Here is a 13,622-nt window from a genome sequence, read left to right on the forward strand (position 1 = left end):
TCTTTCAAAAACATAAAATCAATTTAACAAACAAACCTTCAGACTTAAAGAACTACGTAGGTCTGAATTCCTCATCGCACCTAAGGATACGTAGGAGCAAGGGCAACACCCTTGTTGACCCCAAAAAAATAAAAAATATAAAAAGAGAAAAGTAAATTATTTTGAAGTCATGTTTTTGCACACTCGATTAAAGATTATCGTCCCTTGTGACGGGCGCATGGTGTACTAATACCTTCCATATGCGTAAACAACTCCCGAACCCTTATTTTCAAAATTCGTAGACCTATTTTTGGTTTTTCTAATGTTTTCCCTTGAATAAACGTTGGTGGCGACTCCCGCCCATTTTCTCCCTTGGAGACAAACACTTTGGCTTATCTATTTTGCCTTCGTCGTCCCGTCGTAGGGTAGGTTGCGATAGAATGTCAATATTTAATCATAACATCAACTTACAGAAATTCGCTTTTGATTCGATCAAAATATACTCCTCTTTGAACCACAAATCATAAGCAATGTTTTCAGGATAAATTAAATTAACCATTTTTGAACATGACATAAAATATTTGCACTTATAAAATTTCTCACAGCCCCAACATTACTTCATCAACAATATTAAGTTATACAAGACAACACTATGATTGTCAATAGTAACTTCATTCTTGACAATTGTATAAACATTATCTCTTATACTATAGACATAATATTCATTTTGATAAGAAACTATTGAGTGTTAGAATTTCTTACGATAATTTTTAGACTACCTTTCATCTCTCATGCACGGTGATGATGTGTTAGTTAGCTTGCATGAGCCATGGATCATCTGAGCTTGATCTAAATCATAAACTTTTTGCTCCATTTTGACATGATATTTATATTGATATTATTTTTTCATTATCGTCTATAGTAGGGTACTGACCTCATTTGGTTTGGATTGGATTCTAAAACAAAGTCATTCTTCAATAGTAAGGTGACTACTTTTGCAGTTTTTCAAAGTGTGTGTAAGTTGATGAATGATGTCATGCTTATACCTATCCTCACGATAAGAAAATAAAAGTAGATATTAAAAATTTAGATAACTTGTATGCAACTCGTCCATTCTTTGAATTTAACTACTTTGTATCTCCATAATTATATATTTTTCTATACTGATAACATCACCAACAATAAGAACAACCACTTTAGACAAATGATGTATGCTGTATATTCTACCATCCTTAAATATATTTGAAACTAATTTCAATTAAAGATCATGCACATGCTCAATTTTCAAAATTTCCTTAGCCATTCAAAAAGACTTTGTGTGTATCATATTAATATAACATTGTCGACATTTAGGATTCAATTTTTGGATATTTTATGCTTTGATTCCTAAAATATAAGAAAAAAATAGTGTTAAATATTAATAGTAAAATCTAAAGCATTCAAAGTAGATTTGTACAAATATATGATAAATATTGTATGTACCTTAATGTTTGAATCATATTTTGTATTTCATTTTTAGTATCAAAGATGTAAAGTTGTGCAAACTTTTACCTATAACCAAGTATAGGCAATAGACTATCAATTCTATGGCATGATTGACCTTATACTAGTAGTAGTTGGACCTCCACCTTCATTAATAAGGCTTTGCTTTTTTTACCAAAATGTTTTTTTTGTAAAATAAATTACCAAAATGGGTGTTTTGCAAAACTAATTACCTGTTAGGGGTAATTTCTGCCACCTAGAATTTAGGAGGCATCACTTTGAGTATCATCTCATGTTCAAGCTGTCTTTTGTAGGAAGCATCGGGCTAGGGTTTGACACCACTCAAGTGTGGTGTTAGTAAAGGAGGCACCATTCAAGTGATTTCCGATCGGAGATGCCATTAAGCTCATTTCCTCCTATGCAATTTCATTTACAACGTGTTCGATTATTTGTTTTCAATGTGATTGGAAGTCTCGTGCAAGAATGCAAGTTGATTGCACCTTCTTTGAGAAGCCTACCAGTGACGCTAGGTTGTGATCTTCCTTCAGTTATATATGTGGTACCAACTAATATTTTACCTATAAATAGTAATAGAATGAAAATGTTGTCATTGTTGTGTGAGGTTGTTGTTGGTTCCCTTTTGTGATTGTGAGGTTGTTTTTGGAGGCAGTATGGTGAATTTTTTTCGTTTGTGAGACTATTATGTTGGTTCTGCCTTGGTGCTTCCATTTTACAGGTAAGTCCTCTTTTTTGTGTATATTTCTATTTTTTGTATATATTTATAATCTCTTTAATTGATTTTAATAATATTGAAATTTAATTAGTTTTTTATAGTGTTATGGATAGTCCAATATTAAAAAAATGTGGTGGTGTTATTTTATGTTTTATTTACATTTTTAGTTCATATTTTACTAGAAAATATGTTGTTAGTTTTTACTTTCTAGAAAAAAATGTTGTAAAAAATATTTGTTACCATTTTCTTTACTATGTGGAACAAAATATAATATGATACATTTAATTTTTTTAGAGAATTATAGTAGAAAAGATCTATTGACATTTTTTTACTTCGTAGAAAAAAAATAGGAAATATATGATTCCATTTTTTACTCTGTATTTTAAAATATTAGAAAATATTTGTTGTATTTTGTCATGTTGTAGTACCAACTATAGTTGTAGAAAAAATATAATATAAATTTTTTGATGCATTTGTCACTCTATAGAAAAAAATATATAATTGTTAAAAAATAATAGAAATTTTTTGTTGCCATAATTTATTTATTATATGAAAAACATTTGGTGCATTTTTTTACTAAGTTATGTGATTGTTATGTTGTATTATTATTATTTATCTTAATTATTGTTTATAATTTTAATTTTATTTTTTATACTTAATTAGATATGTAATAGAATATAAAAATGTTAATTACCAAATTTTGTTGATGAAATTTCATGATTGATATCTATTCTTGTTGAGTGTTGGAGGCCAGAGACTCACATGTTTCACATGCCAGTTGGAAAGTACACAATCACACTCCAAGATGTTAGTATTTTTGTTTGGTTTATCCATTGATGGTGAATCTATGGTTGATGTTGGTTCCCACGATTGGACTCAATTATGCCAAGATTATTTGGGAGTGGCTCCAATTGGTACTCATTTGAAAGAGAGTATGGTGAAATTGAAATGACTTAAAATAATATTTTAACATCTTTGAGCATGTACATAGGCAATTGCAGTTGGAGCGATTTACCTCTGCTTTAATTTTATGCTTGTTTGGAGAGTGGTTTATTGATCATTTTTGTGTATATGCACCACTTAGATATCTTCTGATGATTGCAGACCTTTAACAATGTTGAAGTTATAGTTGGGGATCAATTTTATTTGGTTTTTTGTATCTTAAATTGTGTAAGACGATTGATTATGAAGTCAAAGAAATTAGGAAAGCATGTTTGTTGGCACATTTATGGGCATGGTAAAGGTTCCCTTTCTTGGCACCATCACAACATTAGTCGTCAGTTCAGGTCTTCCCCTTGGTGCATGGTAAGTATGTAAACAATAAAACTTTCTTCAATTTGAACTTTTTACATAACCTAGCTTTATTAGCTTTATACCTAATAGGTACAAGGGTGATTAAAACCCTAATTTCACTAGTCGTAGGTTAGAAATCATAATTTACTTAGAGAAGTTGGACAAGATGCAAACCCATGACATAAGTAGTTTTTATTAAAAATAAATATTCACACTTATGAATGTTCTATGCTTTTGTTTTGTTATCTTGTAGATATTATGAGATACGTACACACAACACATGCATCTGCTTTCATTTCTTTGTTTTCAAGGATATGAAATTTGGAGATCTGCAGTGTTAATAATTTGTTTCCATATTGTTGAGTGGCATTAATTGGATTGTGTCCTTCACAAATTTAGCATGCAACAACATTCCAAACGTACCACTTCAACAGGACAAACTCCATAATTTTACCATGAAAAAAAGGAATTAAAAATTGGGCTAATGCGCACCAAGTCTTCATAGATATTTGGAATTCAAAACATGAAAGGGTGTTTAGTGCTCCTATTGCTGAGAAAATGCACTTACCAAGTAATGCAAGCTACATGGTATGGTATTGAGCCCAAATTTGATGAAGGATTAGTAAAGAAGGAGCAAGGCTAGGTTTTGCGTAAGTAAAATTTATGTTTCAGATTGTGTGATGTTTAGGGTGACTACGTTTATTATTTATGTGGTTAGAATTCAGTTTATATTTTTATGTTTGTTGCAAGTTGATACATTGGAGTAATCACACGACGACATCACAACACTGATAAACCAACACAAATAATGAAGTTGGAACTACTGTTGCAAATGTGTTGCAGGATTGAAATCAAATGGATCGCATAACAAGGCCAACACAAGTAGCCCCTCCACTAACCCAACATTTTTTACACCCATCGGAGAATGTCAATACTAGCATGGGTCATAGGGAAGGACGCAACCTTCATTGACAAAGAAGATTCCTTCAACACAATGCTTTTAAGTTGCCACCACCTCTAACTCAACCCAATGATGGAACTTTTTATGCGACTCCTAGTCAACCTTTTGACGATTATGTTCCATTCACGTAGGACTCCCAACATCAGTCGTCAAATTCAGAAGTACATGCATTGAGTTTCATTGTTTGTGATTAATCAACTATAACTAGTTACGTGAAATTTTTTTGTCTTGACATGTTACACATAATAATCACTTTGAGATTCATCATTACATTTTCCAACATCATCTGGAATTATCCCAACTAAGAAATAGACTTTCCTAGATCGCATGTACTCGGTTTCTAGAAGATTGGCCAAGAGTTGTATAAAGAGTTATATTTTCATTCAAAACAGGATGTCCACAATGTTGTAGTCTCTTAATGAACATGCATCAAACATTTGATACTGTTGAAAGTAGGCCAACAACATTGAAATTGAAATTTCCAAGAAATGAAGATGGATTGTTGTTAGAGAATGAGAGTTTTGTTGTCCTATAAGATTGCGAAATGGATAATAAGCAAATGGCATGATCGAAATCGATGCGTCAACCCAAGCTTAACACAAAATCATGTGAAGATGACATCCCAACTCATCAGCAACAACATTCTCAATATAATATCATTTTTTATTCATGGTTTTCTAAAGTTTTTCTAATCTTATTTTTTTTCATTTTTTTGTGTAGCCATGATTGAAATTGATCCACTCGTTTCCGTATCCATGATTCAAGAACGAATTTCAAGCAAAAGACATTTTAAAATATCGTATCATAGCATGGAAAGTTAAACAAATATGTTTAAAAAGGTGGTTGGAATGGATGATACGAAATTGTTTAGGATTCGCTTACGATATTGAAACCATAAATTTTTCATTTGAAGGTGTACTTCACATGTGATTTCACCAATTTAAATGTATTTTTTAGACGTTTAAATTTGTTGTTGACATTTCAACTGTTGTAAGCCCATAGTTGAAATTGATGGAACATTCTTGTATGACAAATATGAAAGAAACCTGTTGATTGCAACTTCCCAAGATGGAAATAATTATTGACATCCCATTGCTTTGGCAATTGTATTAAGGGAGATACTACGTGATTGATCGTGATTTTTGTCTAAGATAGGATAACATGTCACCCAAAACAAGACATATGTTTGATCTCAGATCAACATCAAAGTATCAATTGTTGTAAGATCACCAAAATTGCAACCACCACAGTCTTATCACATGTATTGGATTTTTCATATTGCAAACAACTTTAACCACAAATTCAATAATACAAAGTTAAACACAAGAGTTGATCACATTAGATTATTGCTGCTCTTTTTGTTTATATGTAAAAATTGGTCAACACATGCCAACAAACTATTAAATTTATTTTTACACATTTCTGTAGGTTATAGAATATGTTTGTGCCAATTTGAATGGAGACTTAAAGATTTCATGAGATTAATGCATAAATTATGCATTGGATTAAGTGAATTTCCAAAGAAAAATGAATATTTGCACATGATCGAGGTGGGCATAGATATGACCATATGACAACTAATATGTTAGAGGTAGTAAATAAGATTTTCAAAGGTACACAAAATATGCTCATAACTGCTTTGGTTAAGTTTATGCATAATAATTTGGTCAAGTATTTTATATGTAGAGGTGTGCAAGCCAAAGTAGAATACAATTTTGATTGACAACATTGCAAGAGGTTGCTAGATGCCTTTGACAAAAATCACCCCAAAGCTTGTACTTATAAAGTAGGATACGATATCATGTAAACAAATTTTAACGTTGAAGAGCCATTCAATCATGCAACACAAAAAGGAGGAAAAACATGGATTATTATCTTAAATGAGTGTTACTGCGACTATGAAGATTTTCAAGCCTACAAATATCCTTGCTAGCACATCATAGCAGTGTGTGCTCGTGTTAACATCAATTGATACTAGTATGTAGATCTGGTGTACAAAATTGAAAGCATCATTCAACCTATTTTGGCAATTGGAATTCCCTTGGCTGTGAGGAAACCATCCCTAAAAGGAGTGGCTTTATTATTGTTTCATATGCATCCAAATTATGTCTCAAAGGTAAATAAAATTTTATGCCCATAAGGAACGAAATGATCTGGATAAAATCTCAATGTAAACAAACGTGTAGCCAATACAAGCATAAAGGGAACAACAAAAGTAATTGTCCTCAAATTTGAGATTAATTTGGTGTGAATGAAGACAAAAATAAAAACAACCTATGATTGTAATTTGAATGAAGTTTTTGCCTTCTTATTTTTTGCATTTCATGTAGTTTCATGTATCATCTTCTAACAAAATTTCAACTTCAGTTTACTAAAATGTTTGACAAGTAAAAACATCATACAAATGGAAAGTAAAATAATAATACAAATCAAATCCAATATAAACACTCACATTTGATTAATTCACGATAAAATACAGGTAAAGCTTTCACCAACAAAAAACGTAAGACATGTTTCTAGGTGGTGCCTTTTGTAGGGAATTTTTTGCCCAGCAACTCCTTCACTAACCAGCTTTGAAAATGAGGACACACAGGTAATGGTAGGTAAGGTGACGTCTCTTGTAAGCAATGAACATGATGAAGTCTCGTTAGATGAAAAAGAAAGTGTGAAGACCCTCTGAATGACACTACCTGTAGGCTAGGCATTGGGTAGTACCTCCTATACTCACACCTGAAGTGGTGTCAAACCCCAACTAGGTGATGCTTGCAAATGAAAAAGCTTGAGTGTCGCCTCTTAAATCCTAGGTGGCAAAAACATCATTGACAGGTAGACAATTAGTTTTTCAAAATACCATTTTGGTAAAAAAATCCTTTAGTGGACCTATTAAGCTTTGCTCCCAATGATGTGAATGCAAACATTATACTTTACACCTAAATATGCTATTGATAAATTTTTTGTATCAGGTGATTTGTAATCAAATAGAAGATCTTCAAGCACTATGGTGATCTCTCCAAAAGTGGAAATTGTAATTTTTTATCAGCACAATAAAGATGATATTTGAGAGTTGTATTATATCTGTGTTATCGTATTTTTCTTGGTACCACATATTCGCTTTACGATGTTGACATCACATGAGCTTATCACCGATATGAAAATATCTAATTAGTATGAAATCAAAATTTTCAAATAATATACAACACTTTAAAATATTTTTTTCACAAAAAAACAATACTTTGATGATTAAGTTTGACATTTAGAGCATGATTAATACTATTATCTAATTCTTCTCCCTTAAAACTTGAATTGTTATCTGTAGTGGAATCTATTAAAATAAAAATAGAGTTACATATAAAAAATAAGGGATAAGTGAAAAAGTTCATAGATGAAACGTAATCTCATGATAATATTGGTATTAAGTATCTTGAACTCAATCAAAATCTAAATGAGTATGCTATGCATTGCCATTTTCATCATGTTCCTTTTAAGTGTCAACATGGACAAGTGTTCTTAAAGAATGAGATGATGTTGACATGGATGTATTTAGTTTATGCAATATGAGTCTTCATTTCTATCATTTTCATTGGCTAACTTTTGACTTATCTCATTAAATTTGTTCAATAAATTTACACCAAGCATATCAGTACAGTTTACACTCTGTTTGCTCTATATAGGATTCTAGATAGAACTTGGTTGATATTTATCTAATTGTGTTGATTGGTATTGCTAAAAGTTAAATCAAAGAGTGGATTCCTCATTTTATTAATCTTGGTTCAGGACATAATTGTTTAGTACTATTATCTTTATTGATATTTTTTCTCGCATTATGTAACTTTTTTAAGTGTTCTTTTGCTACAATGTTCTTGCTTAAATTTTGATCATTTATGATCTTGTAGTACAACTAATAAAAAATATGATTATATCATTTTATAATCATGTTATAGGTCTATCTTTAGCAAGGTTGTATTTAAATTAAGATTAATAATAGATCAATCTAATCTTTTAAATAATGAGAAAATTAAGATGACCATAGGCCAATGAAATATGCACATGCAATAGAAAATATAAGCCACAATTAAATAACACAATTGTAAGGTTGATTAAGAAAAAGAAACAAACTAAAATGAAGCAAGTAAAAATACCTTTAAAAATATCACTTTAGAGACTTGATGATGCAAATAATAAGCAATTAGAAGGAAAGTCAACCTTCAAAAAAAAAAATATAACTCTTAACATTATGTGTATATGATTGGTGATCGAATAGCAAAAAAAGCAACTCAATAGTGGGTAATCACCAAACTATTGTTGTTGTTGTAGTGATATGCCAGAAGAGTGTTATATCAATCTTGCTTAAATATTGATCATTAACATCATCTTACATATTTTACAAATTTAGAATTTAGATAAATTCACTTAGTCGTGTTATTCATGTGAAATAGTCAATTGATACAACACATTGAAGCTAAGATAAAGTTAACATCATATCAAACAACAATGTTAGAATAAGGTGACATCACTATTGGAAAAAAATAAGATACACTTACAAAATCACTTATACAAATGAAGGCAAACTTATATACCACTTATTCAAATGAAGGCATAAATATGAAATAAAGTAACATCACTATTTGAAAATATGTAAATCTCAATTTTATATTGGCTAGAATACCTAAGCTACTTTAGGTTCCTCAAATGTTTATCATTCCTAATATCACACCTTGAAAATTAACACTCAAATTATAGACAATTTTGTGTTTGCGTGATATATGAAGATATAATTGATTCCAAAATTATTTATAATGAAAATCTATTTCAAGTAATTAATAAATTATAAACATGTTATTTTATGTGGTAAATTTAGCAAAATTTAGGATTTATTAGAATTTAATTTTTACATTGTGTACAATTATATTGTGTAAGATTACACCATGTAAATTCACACAGTGTAAATTAACATTGTGCATGAGTAATTTGAATTACACATTTATTTAGGTAATTAACACTATTACCTATGTTAATTAGCACAAATTAACTAGTTCTGGTTAAAGTAAAATGATAACTTAAAGTTAATCCTACATTAACTATTTATGGGACCAAAATTAAAAATAAAATACCCAAATATGTGCATTACTTGGCCGAATGACCAAGTTCTTTATGTGTTCATCAATTACTTCAATCACCCACCTTTAATCCTTGTTTTTTTTATTAAAGTCTTGGACAAAGGAATTAGCCACCCCTACATGTAGTTAAGTGCCTAATTCAAAAGAAGATAAAAATTGAGAGAGAGAGAGAGAGAGACAAAGATTTTATTGTTTCATGCTACCCCCGTGAGTGCCATAGATAGAGGAAGGAGGAAAGTTGTTTATCCTCACTTTGTTTTGACTTTATTCTTGGTATTTTAGCTTTGAATCCCTGAGTAAGTAAACTCAAAACTCAATTTAATCTACATTTTTCTCTCTAGAATTTCAGGAGCTATAATCCTATGGTTTTGATTTTTCATTTTGGTGACTAAGAAATTCTATACACAACAAGTGTCTATCCCTTGACTTACTGTGCAATTTTATGTCGATCACCACTTAAGGCAAGGAGGAGTTTCTTGTTTCCCTCTAGCTTTACTTTTTTTTTGAAGTTTCATTCATGAGAATATGCGTTGTGTGGGTTAATGTGGTGCCATTGTTCTTAAACTCATTCTCTAACACTAAAACCCTTATATTGAATATGCATGGTTGTTGGATGTTTAAATTTTTCTTTATATTTTTCATGACCTATTTTGAAAAGATGGTTAGAAAAATTGAAATTTAATATTGTAGTATTTGAAGAAAATATCAATGTATTGATTTATTACAATATGTGTGGTATCAATCAATTATTAAAGAGGTGTGAAATGTTAAGAATTTTGTATCTTTTGCCATGACTAAAACAATGTAATATGTTGTTTTTCTTGATTTATTAAGGTTTAAAATGAGTTATTTGGGTGTTAAAACTTAGGGATAGCCTTAAATTTCATTTAAATAAGAGTTTTCTAGTAAAAGTTATTAATAAAACAAGTTTAAGGACTTCTCGTAGGATGGAAATCTATCACGAAATTAAACTGATTGTTACAACAACATAGACTATTTTTCTTAAAGTTTTGACATAAAAAAATGAGTTTGTTAGATGTAAAAATGTAGGGTAGTATATAAGATTCATGAAAAACTGATTCCTAGAGCACTTAGGATACTAAATAAGTTTAGGAGTGGAACTTTGTAAAACTATGTGGTAAAGTAATTTTAGACAATAGACAACTTAATATAGGAATTTGTGCCTTTGGATAAAGTTACCTTAGAATTATTTATTGTGAACAATTGATTTATTTACTATATTATTGTTGAGATAAATTACCAAAATTGATAATTGATGCATGCTTTGGATTGTGGTGATTTTCAGCTGATAGAATGAATGACTGAGATGCATGCATATATATATATATATATATATATATATATATATATATATATATATATATATATATTATCATTGTTATTGAATGATAGGAACGACATAGTGTGAACTTTGGAAAATTATATATGTGGTGTCGAGTTTATATTTTGTTATATATTTGTATATTGTTATTTTATCTGTACACATTGTGGTTTGGGTTCAGGGGTGTCTGACTCTTGACAAATTATTTGTTATGTTTGTTAGATGGGTATAATTATAGTCGTTATATTGTCTGATTGTTTTGTGTGACAAGTGGTGCTACCGCTTAAGGAGTCACGATGGGTTCCCAGAAAGTAGTATGTTGACTTCAGCCTTATTTCTCTCTCTTATTTGTTGGATGTTTGAGATCATTGATGCACGTGGCATGAGGGCTATGCACACGATGCAATGATAGAATTTAAGAGGATTGGATAGAGAAGGAACTGATGGTTCTATTTCTTCTATGAGAAGGTGAGATTACATTGAGAAAGTGGATGATGGACAAAGATAAACTGGGGTATACTAGGAGGAGAGGTTCAAATAACTTGGGAGAATTAACGAGTGGTGAATATCTAACATTTGGTGCACTTATTTGGCACGGGAAACTCACATGCCTCCCTTTGCTACTCCCGACAGGCTTTGAGACTATGGATTTTTGAGTTGGAAGCTTGGGGATCAGTGTATGTTGTATCCATATGTGGAGATAACTCTCAACCATCATCCAAATAAATGTGTAAGGCCATTAAGACTTGGGAGGATTGGTTACAAATGTTAGGCCCTAATAGGTGACAAGTGTGCTAGTATGCACTTAGGATCTTGAGAGTGTTGGTTGCATAGAAAAATCAGATGTAGTGATTAATTAGGTTGTATGTTTTCCTTATTTGATTATGGTTTGGTTGTGGCATTTGAGGAGTGAAGGACACATCTTTACAACCAACAATTTCTAGGTAATGACAATGTCGAGGAAACTGAGGCATCTGCAGGCTTGACATAGCTCGCAAAGAGAGTGGGCATGACTGTGTGCAGTAACATGGACTACATGTTACACTTGCCATACTCGAGTCCACCTCGTGCCAGCAAAAAATTTGGATGCAATGCCCATTACTTTAGACCACACATTAACCTGCTATATCCCATGGGGATTTACATCTCATTTAGAGCTTTGATGATTATTATGAAGACTTTCGCGTGTATCTTGAACTAGAAGAGCCTCGTCATGATTTGGAATTCCTATGGACTTCGATGGAGTATGATGAACGGGGCAATGTTCTCAAATATAACATGGAGCCGGTACACCCAATTGAAGTTACAAAGGATCGAGGAGACCATTTGAACATGTCATCCAAAGAGATCAAGGAGTACAAGGAACTATTATGGTAGTTAGAGCCAAAGTTAGAGGATGAGGGTAATGATCCTTCTGAGGACCTATCTTAGATAGTTCAGTACTACTAGTGTGATTGTGGTTTACTTTGGTCCCAATTTCTTTTACTGATTTTGATGTATTTTAAGAGATATTTTCTCCAAGGACATGTATTTTGTTGTACCGGTGGTGTATTGTTTATTTTGCTTACTTTCTACTATTTTGGGTTGTATCCATATTATTTCTCGTGACACTATTGATGTTATTTAATTATGTATGAAGGCCAAGTTATTCTATATCCGTGTTTATTTAAATTTGATGTAAGGATTTATTATTTTCTGATTGACACATTTGTTTTAATAATAAAAAATATATAAAAAGATGTTTTTGCCAATTGGAAGTAAAAATTAAAAGCAGTGTCACGTATTTTAAAATAAATTAAATAAATGTTTTTCCAGCAAATAATTTGGAGTAGAATTTGAGATGTTACATTTAGACTAATTAATGAAAGTTTAGAGCATTAGTGCGTCTAGATGTGAGAAACTATTAGTTTAATTAATTAAGAAAGAAGAGAATCACTTTCCCACTCACTTTAATTATTTTTAGTTATGTCTAATAAAAAAATAATAAATGAATCAATTACTCTAGAATTAATTTAGAAGTTAGAGTTTAATTAGGAAATAAATAAGAACTTAAGTCATTAAGAGTAGTTAAAAAAAGGGAATAAACCTAGGGGCAACCCTCATGACCTAAGCCCTCTATAAAAGGAGAGCAACTCACCCTCCCTTCCCATTTAGTGCCCCCGACTAGATAGAGAGGGGGGGAGCTTCTCTTTTTTTTTTTTCTTATCTTCTCCTTCATTGTTGTGGTATTTTGAAGATTTTTGAAGAGACTTAGGTGTGTTTGCTAGCCACTTTCCATGCTCTTCTTCAATCTTTTCTTCTTCATCTCTTCCTATTGCTCCATTTTCATGTCTATACTCTAGGAGATGCTCAAAGTTTCAACTCACCCCACACTCATCTCTTTGCTTCTTTGTGTTAACCAAGTGGTAAAGGATGAGTACTTGATCTCTTAAGAGCCATGCTTTGATTTTATGAAGTTAAGCTTCATTTATGTTGTGATTTTGCATGTCTTTGTGTGAATTTCGTATCTGGACCTGCCCCACTATGAATGATGGGTGCTGTATTTTTGAATTTTGGGCACAAAAATGAGTTCTTTGACCCCAAAACCTAGGAAAACATACATGATATGTCTCATTTGGAGTTGTATAGCATTTGGAATTAAATTTTTAAGTTACGACAAGATATAAATGCATATTGCTTTGTTTTAAAAAATTTTGAAGTTGGAGAAGGAATATG

Source organism: Glycine max, chromosome 4, assembly GCF_000004515.6.
Source record: "Glycine max cultivar Williams 82 chromosome 4, Glycine_max_v4.0, whole genome shotgun sequence".
Classification (NCBI taxonomy): domain Eukaryota; kingdom Viridiplantae; phylum Streptophyta; class Magnoliopsida; order Fabales; family Fabaceae; genus Glycine; species Glycine max.